Source organism: Scomber scombrus, chromosome 15 (genome assembly GCF_963691925.1).
Source record: "Scomber scombrus chromosome 15, fScoSco1.1, whole genome shotgun sequence".
NCBI classification, from domain to species: domain Eukaryota; kingdom Metazoa; phylum Chordata; class Actinopteri; order Scombriformes; family Scombridae; genus Scomber; species Scomber scombrus.
This window is the reverse complement of record NC_084984.1, coordinates 5,827,625-5,837,868: the sequence shown is the minus strand read 5'-3', so window position 1 is coordinate 5,837,868 and position 10,244 is coordinate 5,827,625.

Here is a 10,244-nt window from a genome sequence, read left to right as displayed (position 1 = left end):
TATGGCAGAGTAAGTCACGACCTTGCTGAGCTAGCTTGTTCTTAAATTCATTGGGGTTCATCACTTTCCAAAAGGAGGTTGTTGACGTTTGCAACTTTTTAGTCTCAGATTTAACATTCCACAGCCAGCGCTCCATGGGCACAAATGCTTTAAGAAAAAGCTTTAGACCATAATGTTTGTAATGAGAAAGCCCCTAGGCTTCTTTCAAATGTATATTTTAGGTTATATTTACAAATGTAATGCAAATTTTAAACTTCGTCTGAGCAGTCTGCCTTTATATTTAGAGTGTAATGTATGCGTCGTGCTGCAGGCCATATACAAGGACAGACGGGCCAGTTGTGCAAGGCTTAAAGGAAAATTCTATGTTTTTAAAACATGGCTCTTAGTTTTTTAGCTTTAGCAGTCATTCATACTGAGTCAAGTAACACTTTTAAAGCATTTTGCTTCAGGAACACCTGTAGTTGGTCGAAATGTTGGGAAAAAAATTAAAGGGTGCTTCGATTCATTGCATTACAAATGTCCAATCCGATGCTGAGATCTGAGGAAAACAGCAGCAAAGAGCGTAGTAGGATAAGTAACATCAGTTATGGTTATGAACATACAGTTTTTCAGTGCAGTGGGTGAATGTAATGGATACATCAGGTGTGTTCACTTCTTTAACTTCAGACTAATTTGTTTGAGGGAACTGGGATAAACTTGGGGTTTGTTTACAACCTGTCTGGTGGTCTGACTGCTTGTTTTGCTTGGTCTAATTGTGAAGTGATCTAGTGATGACATCTTGTCTCAGTGATTACGTTGGTGAGTAAAATGATGATAATTGTAGGATTGACAGTAGGCACAATGAAAATGAAAACCCATCTTTGAAAAAAGCATAAGAGTTTGCATTATTCATGTTGTATGTGCATGAAAATTTAACACACATGATAATGAAACTGCCATAGATGATGCACAGAGGGTGAAGGACACACATAAATGGACAACAGCTTCTCTTCTGCTGCTGTTTCTCTTCCTCCTTGTTCTCCTTCCCTGCATCACCTAACTTGTATTCTTTGCAATGAGCTTCAGTTTTTTACAATCAGCTGACCAGTGGCTGTTGTGTGTGTGCGTCTGCGCCTGGAACGTGTGCACTGGTGATACTGGTGTCTGTGCTGTAACCCATTTGTGCGTGACCGTGATGTGTGATCATGTCAGGGTGTAGCTGTGAGGGGAGCAGAGAGCGGTGCCGAGGGGGAGGGGAAGAGAGGCGGGTGGAATAAGGGAGGAACGGGTGGTGACTGTTTAACATGATCATTGAGCAGCCATATTCCCTTCCCCCAGCCTCCATCCATCCACTCCAATTCTCCTTTCTCCTCTTTATCTCTACCAAAGCAGCTCTATCATGATTTCCTCCTCCCAATAGTGCATTTTAAAAGTAATTAAGCTTGATATGTGAGTACACTTCAAATGCCCAGATAAAAAAAAAGAAGTGGATATGCTGCCTCTGTAATTGCATTTAGTCTTGACTATTCTTCCCTCCTCCTCTTCTTCATCCCTCTCTCCCTGTTTTATATGCGTTCTTCTCTCTACACCTTTCCTCATCTTTTTTCATCACCCATCTGTCTTTGAAATGTGCTCTTCCATCCTACTCATCTCCTTGTCCTTCAACTCCCTCTCTCTCCTCCTCTTCTCCCTGCTGCTGTATGACTGAGAGGATGGTAGAGCATCAGCAGCAGCAAGCAGACAAGAAACACACAGTCACTCATAGTCACGCTCTGAGGGGGACTTGAGTGTGTGTGTGTGCAAGCAGGAGTATGACCGATCTCCCAGGGGGCCAAGGTTGTTCGAAGGGTCATTGAGAAAGTCGCCATGGGAACACAAGCCCCGCCTCATTTTTCATTGTTGTAGGTCCTCTAAAAACACAGTATGTACTGTAGTTGTGTTTGTATTTCTTTTCTTACTAGACCATGACATGCTTTTAATCTCACTTGTCAGTCCCCGAACTTGCTTTGGGTCATAGTTTCACTGATGTGATATGATAGAATATGACAGGATATGATAGGGAGTTCTTAAAACCAGTCACAGTGAGGCTAAAATTAAAGACAGCGTAGGCATGACTGAAAATAACACCCCTGACATCATAGCTGAATTCACTGTAGCTCAATGAACAATGAGGACTCGCAGGTATCAATCTGACTAAGTGAGCAACCAACCCTTCTCTTTCCACCTGGCTGGAGCTTTAATATAAGAGTAATTTCCCTAAATAACATGCCGAGTTAGACACAGATTAAAAGAAACAAATCTTAGAAAAGTGTTTGGCCACCACAGGCAGCCAGAACAGCTTCCAGGCTCCTTGGCATCAATTACACAAGTCTCTTTAACTCTACTGGGGGTGGGATTCTTGCAAAAGATTTGGTGTTTTGATGATGGTGGTGGAGACTGCTGTCTAATAAGTTACTCTGAAAACTCCCATAGGTGCTCAGTTGGGTTGAGATCTGGTAACTGCAAAAGTCATAGTATAATTCTCATAATTTTTTTTCTTTAACTTCTCTTCTAATTGCCTTGGGGGGCTGCAGGGAAATTTGATTTCAAACTTTTAAATGCACGAGGAACAGGTGAGGCATTTAGATAAATGAGATAACTCAACACAAGAGAGGACATAATGGATGTAATAACCCCAAATCACTTCTGCTGATACACAAGCACAGTAGTGCATAATTATAATTATTCATTCTGGGTAGATTAAGCACAGTCACAGTGGAGGGATGCTGTATTGGTTTGTGGTGATATTTTTAAACCAGATATTTTACAATCTGGGCATTGTACTTTTAGTAGAAAACACATCAGAAAGTTTTCCTCAAGACCAAAATTTGCTAGAGAGGCGGGGTGCTTGCTTCAAAACTATTCCAAATCTTTTTTACGACACATAAAGGTAGTTTATATATAAAAACACTGTTAGGTTTTAAGTATTTCTCTATATTCAACATAGGTTGTTAAAAATGCATTATTTCTGGATACAATTTTAAGTACTCAAGTACTGTTTTTACTGACAGCAAACATTTTCCTTTTCTAATATAAACACTATGGAAGCTGTGGTTTGATTTTCCTGGCTACACTTGTGACCACATTTCAGCTGGCTAGTTATTAGTTCATCCAGCACAGTGTTTCCAAAACACCCAGTGGGTGGTGGGCTGCATTCTGCGTGTTTCCTTGCCTAAAATATTGTGTCATTCCAAATGTATCTAGTCAAATGCTTTAGTGCATGGCCTTAAAGCTGCTTGTGATGCATTTCCACCCCTAAATATATCTGGAGTGAACAGTTTGGATGTGACCATGGCTAACAGTTGGTGACACTAGCTGTGGCTCACAAGCCATGCTGTTTTGTCAGCATGTGGCAAGCCGGCCAGCCAGCAAGTCTGCCATACAAAACACTGAACCTCTCCCTCGCCTTCACCCTCTCTCATCTATCCTTCTGCCTGTTTGTATATCTGCATCTGTTCATTCAAACCCCACTTACCCACTAACTGTATCCGGACCATAGGTTAATTTACCTTCTAGAAACACAAACTGCTGTATGTGCATTGTGTTGAATGGTGGGTATATAGAATATAATCAATTATACATGTCTGGGTAAAATGGGGAGAAGAAAACAGATTTATCCCATCCTTCTGCTGAAAGACAACAGTGGTTCTGTCCATGGTGCTGAAATGAGAAACTCCAGTAGGCTACTCATCTATCTATCTATCTATCTATCTATCTATCTATCTATCTATCTATCTATCTATCTATCTATCTATCTATCTATCTATCTATCTATCCTTTTGTTTGCCACAGCTGGCATGATTTAGGCATATGTATTTGTTTGGCTAAAATTAAAACCAACACAAGAATCCAACCTGAGGATGAGTTAACTTAAGTCAAACCTCAAAGGGTGAAGTATTTCCAGGTACATTAAATTTCAGATTTTCAGGTCCTTACCTTCAGAGATAAGAGGAATTCAGTAGGTCACATGTAGGGGTAATGGTGGCTCCTTGGAGCTCAGGTCCCGACCTTTGCTGGCTTTTAGTGTGTGTCGACCTCAGTCACTGATTAATGAAAAAAAGTCCCAAATGTAAAGTAATCAGCTGTCGAAGAAGAGATGAAGCTCGACTCGAGCCAAAAATAAACCCCAATGGGCTCGATCGTCTTTAGTCCTTAATTAAAAAACGCAAAATCGCCAATGCATCCTTTGCAGAATAAAAAAAAGAAAATTGCCCACGATAATGTTTTTTGCTTGTAGACTACTTTTCGCGAAACATTTTTGTCATCGTCATGCAAAACATTATCTGTCCAAATCCAGACTTGCAACTGAAAAACACTCCAAAGGCGACAAAGATGATGATGTGACTTGCTGCGAGGATAATATCTCTGGAAGGGCTGTTTGGAGGAGCCACACACTTCCATCCACCGCTTCTCTTGAGTTGTTTGAACAGTAGAGACTGCTTAACCGACGCTGTCCGCAAAATAAAACACTCCTACGCAAATATCATCATCATCATCAGCCTCGGCAGCATGTGTGTTGGAGGAGGAGACAGGAGGGTAGAAAATCTCGACATCTCCATTTCAACAGCCAGTTTCCCACCGTCCGAGGAGGTCGAGGTCAGGTATTTGCTCGGCGGCCAATCGACGCGAGGCTTTTCGTTTCTCTCCCTATCAATCTATTTATCTATTCCCTCCCTCTCCTGTGTGTTTGTCTCGTTGCATCCCATGTTTGGCGAAAAGCAAGCCGGCCAGTCGCTGCGGGGCTACAAAGTGTCTGCAGCCGGTTAATCCAAGAGAAAATATGCAACTGTGTTTTTGATGCACGGTTGTTGGATCCCCGTATAATCGCTGAGCGACGTCTGAACGTCGCATGGAGACGAGTGAAATGCGCTTAAATCCAGAGGTGGCTCAATAGTGCCTGCGGACTCAGAGAGTGAACGCAGCTTGGAATGTGCAGCCTGGGAGATGGCGCTTTAGTCGTAGGCTCAGATTGGCTATGGGTGCTACAGGACGGGTGACAGGAGGGAGACAAGACGCTGGATGAGGTCCCTTCTGACTTCTAAGCAGATGTCAGTCAGTTTCTTAATTGGCTAGAAAATGTTCACTACATTAAAAACACATTTTGAGAAGCTTACAATCAACACTGCTTATAACATGAGTTTTGTCAAGAGATCATCTTCACAAGCCAGGATAAAAGACTAAAGAATAAGTGCAGGAGCAGTGGTGACAGCAGGTGAAGAGAGGGAGTTTGTGTGTCCTCAGACAAACTCAAAAGCTGCAAGTGTACTCCATCACCAGCCACCATCACACACCAGACTGAACCTTACAGTCAACCTTCACTTTGTCCTCCGTTTAGACTGAAAACCAGAAGCTGTTGCAGCATTGAGAAGAGGGATCCATTAAGCTTCCTTTTTTGCAGTTAATCACACAAGCTGTATGCATTATGTGACAGCAAACTCTATAAAGATAATTAAGAAATTACACCTGTCCTCTGTCCAAGGTTCAGCCAAGGTGGAAAAACAAACTGGCCCTCTGTCTGGAACAAAATGTTCATTAAATCCCATTAGAAGAGACACCACTGTCCCTGGTGGATCATTTTTCTCTTTCTGTACCTCTTTCTGTTTCATGTCCTTTCACTCTGTCTCCTACCTCCTGACTACAGAACAAACAGGGGATCCATCCATGGATGTGACATCCCAGTTCCTACTTGTTACCCTCTGTCATTTGATCCTCATGTCCCTCTTTGTACGTGTGTAGTCTACTGTCACCCTCTGAACCTGAACTGTTTTGCCACTCTTTTTCTTTCTCCATCTCTCTCTCTCTTCTCTCCATCTCTCTCTCTCTTCTCTCCTCTCTAACTCTTCTCTCATCATCTCATCCTAATTATCCTATCCAACCCTGCAACTGCTCGCCTGTCCCATTCAGATCAGACGAGGGGCAGTTTGAGGCAACATTAAGAGTAGCTGTTAGAGTTTTTATTGCATTCATTATTCAAACATGCAGAAGTGGAGATTAGTGCACTCTGAGAGTGTGCAGTATTGAAATATTTATATTAGGAGAGAATGAGAAGGTTGGATTGTTCATATCAGCGAATTCTGCATTTATTCATTTTTTGTGTGTGTATAGACATCCTCTGCGCACGCGCGTGTGTGTGTGTGTGTGTGTGTGTGCGTGTGTGTGTGTGTGTGTGTGTGTGTGTGTATTTATGTATATGCACTTGCAAGCAGGGTGAGAAGTGTCACAGTGGTTAGGAGTCAGCTTATCTCATATTCACAGCTTTTCTTTTCTTTTTGAAACAAAATAAATTCAATATTTTGTAATGTGCTAACATGATGTTTATTCCTAAATAAAGTCAAATGACAATAAATTAACTGAAGTCATGTCATGTTTAAGTATTTCCTACATTATCAGTGGTTGGTGTCTTTCACTCTTGACATATAAGGAAGCCTGCTTACTTTATATATTACATAAACTGTATGAACATAGCGATGTGTGACGTCACCCAATGGTTAGATAGGTGCTGGTTTGAAACCCAGAGTTGCTTCCATGCCATCTTTTCCGTTTGGATCCAGGAACGCTATATCAGACCAATGTGAACACTACTGTAGTTTACAAGGAGCACTGAGCAGTAAACACTTGAGCTAATGTTACTAATTTAGCAAAACTGTGCTAACAGGGCAGGAATCATAATCAAATAACATAACAGTGACCTTATTGAAATATTGCAACAATATTCTGACTCAGCACAAGTCCCAGAGCTGGGAAGAGCAGTCTACTATAAGTCTTCGAATTTTATTAATGGGGCAATAATTGCACCTTCACTTATTGGAAAGCCCAAATTTCTGGAGAGAAGTAGCAGCTTTTTGAACAGGAGTCAAATGGAACTAGGGACTTTTTGGAGGCCAGCATCTACTGGCTGTCACTTGCATTAGACTTTAAAGTACTTGCGTATTGGCTTCAGTCTCAAGCCGTTATAGTTTACGTTTGGTACATACACACTGCACAAGTGATGGGAGGTGGGGGTTGTGGGGTCAATCAACCAAGTTAAACCAGCCATTCCAGGCGTGTTTGAGATTTTTGATTATCCCTCTCAAAATTATTGAGGCTGTAGTTTTCTGGAAGTTTTTTGTAATGCTGTATTATGTTGAAAAGTGTTACTGTAATGTTATTTTGTCCGACTTCGATGTAAATAAGGGGACAACAGTAACTGGAAATCCAGACAATTAATCTGAAACATTAATACAAGAGAAATTAGCTCAATCAACACGATAATGAAATATCTGTAAAGATGAACAAGCTTCTAAACTACTGGGATACATAGTATTTGTGTGTGATGTTACCAGTATAATGTCTTGAAATCAGACCCTAAATGCAAAACAAACCATATAATACAATACAGTAACATTCATCAGAAAACTTATCACAAACTATGGATCATCTGTCGCATAGATTCCTAATTATTTTGGCTTCAGTCTGTCCATGGATGTACTTGTATCAAACTGAGTGCAGTGCATGATAGGAAAGTTTTAGGGGCAATATCTGGATTGTTCTAGGCAGGATAATGTCAGATAGACCCCAAGGCTCTTTGCATAAACACACCCACACACACAGACATAATTACACACATGCACAAAGGGCCGTCACTCTCTCCCTAAATCTGTTCTTCTCCACCCATCCCCCATTCTATCCCTCTCTCTTTCCCTCCGGTGCGCTGTCGACTTTACGGCGTCTCGTCTTGTTTGTGTCTGCTGACACATCACTAGTGGCAGCAAAAAGATAAGTGTGCATGTAAAAGAAATGAGATGGCAGGGAGAGAATGAGAGGGGGCGATCAGCAGCAGCAACAGAGAGCAGCATGACATGGGAAAGACAGGCTGAGGAAAGAGGTAGAAGTGTGATGGTGTAAAAGATGAAAAGAAACAATTATTGTGCAGACACAGAAAAAGAGAGATGGTTATTGAGCCTTGTGTGTAGTCCAGAGACATCAGAAGGACACACAGATCTCTGTTTGCCTCAGGGACTAACTGTCTTTATTACATTAACCAACACAATACCAGTCCAGGCCTTTCCATCCTGCTCTCGGTTTTCTGCACAGATCCAAAGCTTTCTCTATATATGAGCCTCTTCCGGAAGAAAGATTCGAATGGTTTGACGTCATGTACAAAATTTAATCCAACACATGCAGAATTTGAATTCACCCTAGAGCACATTTAATGATGAGCTTTCTCTGGAATTTAAGGGAACTTGAAATGTATTTAATTAGCCCTATAAAACAGGCCATGAAGAGAGATGTGACTAATGCACAAAACAAAGTTGTCTTCCCTGTAAACTGTCCATCCATTCATATCTTTACTTCATGTCTCCTTGTAATTTCCATCCCTATTACTTTAAACACAATAAACACCTTTTGAGCTGTTAACTCATAATGGTCTTCCTGTGTGCAGCCTCAGACAGGAACTGACAGCTTCCTTTAAATAGCTTCTTTAAACTCATTTGTATTTGAGTTTTTATGCTTGATGTCTTGAATAGATTTAGGTGGCCAACATGTGCAATGGAGGGCCCAATAGTCTGCAGGGTTTTAGTCCAACCAAGGACTTCACCGACTGATTAGCACTTCCTCAAGTAGAGCAGAGGACCTCATCAGTGAAATGACTCGCTAAGGCTGGAATGAAAAGTGCTGGCTCTCCACAGCACATGCTTCTGTTATATGTGATACATTTTGCAGTTTTATTTCACTAAATTTGAATTTTATTTCAGTATTTTATGTTCTGTCTGTGTATTTTAGTATCTGCTGTATGTAAATCACTCTGTGAGATTGATTATTCAAATAAACTTCACTGAACAGATACACAAAAAATGTAGTAATAAAAATAATAATTCTTATAATGTAGAATGCATTCTGTCAACAATGCAAATACAAAATTTGATTTAGTGCAGTTAAAACTGGAGCTATATAACCAGTTTGGCAAAGGTTGCCAAGAGGACTGCACCCTGTTTGATGATGCGATGCTGAATGGTTCATGGTTGTTCAACCTAAGTGGGCAAAATCCCCAACTGGTGGAAGGCAGTTTTTGCCCTCTTTAGTAGTGCTGCTAAAATCAGAAATAACTTGTGTAAAACCTTAAAATGTGTTTTATTGTCTGCCATTTCTTGATGTAATCATACATATTTTTTGTCATTTTGTACTCTTGTTTGTTCTCACATTTGTTATTCATCATTTCTGTCAAGCTCTTTATTTTCTATAAGTAAATGTTTGCTATATTTTTATGTTTGCAGAAGGCGGGGACTGGCTGAGGAGCAGTGTTTAGTTTCTCTTAAAAAATCTTTCCTGAATCCATTTTTCTGCTCTAACTCGCCTGCTTCTCACCAAATACAACCATACAGATGGTCACAAGGGCACACACATTTCCACAGGGGTTCACTAACCTTTTGAAAACAACTTGAAGGTGTCCGTCTTGCTTTTGAAACCCATAATTGACAGTTTGATTAGGTCTTTTGCAGCTTTAGGCGGGGGGTTAAAGGAAAGGGAGTAATGTATTAATGCCTTGTTTACTTCTTTCCCCCTAAATCTGCTTTGAATCAAATACCCAAGACGCCAGGTGAGTTGCACACTACATGGAATACTTTGTCAGGAAATGTATGACATATGCTCGCTAAAGAGAAAAAGACAGAGATGGAGAGAGCAATAAAGTTTAGTTAGTCCAAGTCGATTGTCATTGATAATGTCCATGGCTGAATTTGGATCAATTAGAGGCTGGCAGATGTGCAGAATCATGGTTGACCGCAGGGCTTAAAGAATACAATCCAATTATCCTCAACAAATGTAATACCATTAGGGTGGATAAAAACAGACAACTCACAAGGGTGGAGTCTCTTAAAAACCAGGGAGGGGGTATGAAACAGAGAGGGAGACAGAACAGTACCTCAGATGAAAGAGACAATACCCACAAGTACTTGGAACCAGAGAAACCTTAAGAGTGGAAAGTTGGTGATATGCAGGAGACAGTTAAACTTTTTTAGAAAATGAGGGCCTGAGAGGATAGAAAACGCAGGAAGAAAAGAATAGACAACCTCACCTGACCACTGAAAGGGAGATAGACTGTGACCAGCAAAGAGAGCCGAGCTGACAAGGCAAACAAAACCAGTGAGTGTTTGGAGAGTTACATCTTGTAAAGAACTACAGCATTGTTACAACAACACTGGAGAAAAACTATCCTCACAACTTCTTTGGATTGAAAAACTCTGACT